Below are 1,715 nucleotides of genomic sequence, written 5' to 3'. Positions count from 1 at the left end.
ATATTAGTTAATCAGGGGTGACCATTGCTTTAATGGTAAAACCTTAGCTTAATAACTTTGAGGTTATGGATCCAAATCTCGGAATAGCTACTGTGTGTATTATGTTAAAAATTAGGCATGTACCCAATTTTCTCACTCCCGAACACATTAATGTGTACTTAATTAGGCAAATTTTTTTAAAAAAATATCAGTTAATTGTATTATATACACAATTCATTAGAGAAACAACCAACCCTTCATTAATTTCAAATAACTCACATTATCAATAGGCTTTCTAATTTTTTTTGATAAACAATTACTCATTAGTTTAAAGAAATAGTTCATCACATTAACTATCTATTAGTTTTGATCAAATTTTATTGAGACCTTTCAAATTTAAATATTTTTTTGTTAATTAATATAATAGCTAAAAAAATTTGACACTTTTTTTTTGCTTATTTTTCAATGCGCGCTTTGGGTTTTAATGTTTTTTGAAACTCTGTTAATAATAATTTTTAATATGTACTGAGAAATTCTCATAGCAAGCAAGTTTTGAATTTTTTTTTTAGGTGTTAGTAGGAAAAAAAAATTTTGAATTTTGAAGAACTCTGTTGGTAAAATAGCTAGTTTTTTGAAGAAGGGTGAGAAGAAAAAAAATATGATTTGTAAAACTCTGTTAGTAAGAAAGTTTTTAATACTCTCTAAATGTTTTTAATATACTATATTAGTAAGAAAGTTTTTAATAAACTCCATCAGTAAAAAAAAAAAATTAACCAGAATTTTTGGTTTTTAAAAAACTTTGATAGAAAGGGAGCTTTTTTGTATAAATGACTGAAACTCTATTTCTAAACACGGTTTTATTTAGAAAAATAAATTAGCAGCAACCATAAATAATTAAATTAATGTGATTACTAATAAAGGTTTTTTTTTTTTTTTTTTTTTTTGAAAAAATCTTTAGTACTAACAATTAACAAAGTTTTTCTAGTATAGAAATAATATTATTTCTGTACAAGAAAAAAGTCGAAAAATGTGATTGCAAATCACATTTTTTAAAAAACTGTCACCATTCACCTTTTACCCTAATAAATGAATAAACTAAAAAATCACCCAATTTGGGGAATTAATTGTCTCATTTACCCTGTTCAGGGAAATAAGCCCCCTCTGGCCTCTTCTATGTTTTAATAGTAGTAGAATATATATTAATTATTAATTATTCACCCAAAAAAAAGAAAAGAATATATATTAATTTGTTCTCATGCTGTGTGACAAGTGTCCTGTTTTTTTTTTTTTTTTTTTTAATAATAAAATAAATAAAGAAATAACATTGCTAGTATATTTGTATCCTGTATTAGTGCTTCTAGTATATTTATACATTTGGGTCATGTTTGATTCAAAAGACTAATAGTGAAGTATTAATAATCTTATTAAATTAGTGTAGTATTTACTATTCAATTGGATTAATATCCATTGGATTAATAATCCCACCCCTACCCCATTACTAATAATCCTACAAATTTGTTGGATTAATAATCCTAAACCAAAATGTTAAAACAAACATGAGATAATTGGGCCTACGGATTAATAATCTCAATCCCATACTCTAATCCACCCAATCAAACATACCCTTAGAGCCAAGACAACTTGCCTCTTTGACAAACCTAGTTTGCACACAAAAGTCATTAAAATTTATACTCATGCTTATTTTAATTTAAAATTCTAAAAAAGTAGAGGCTATC

Source organism: Camellia sinensis, chromosome 10 (genome assembly GCF_055761805.1).
Source record: "Camellia sinensis isolate YWXY chromosome 10, ASM5576180v1, whole genome shotgun sequence".
Lineage (NCBI taxonomy): Eukaryota > Viridiplantae > Streptophyta > Magnoliopsida > Ericales > Theaceae > Camellia > Camellia sinensis.
Note: the sequence above shows the minus strand (reverse complement) of the source record.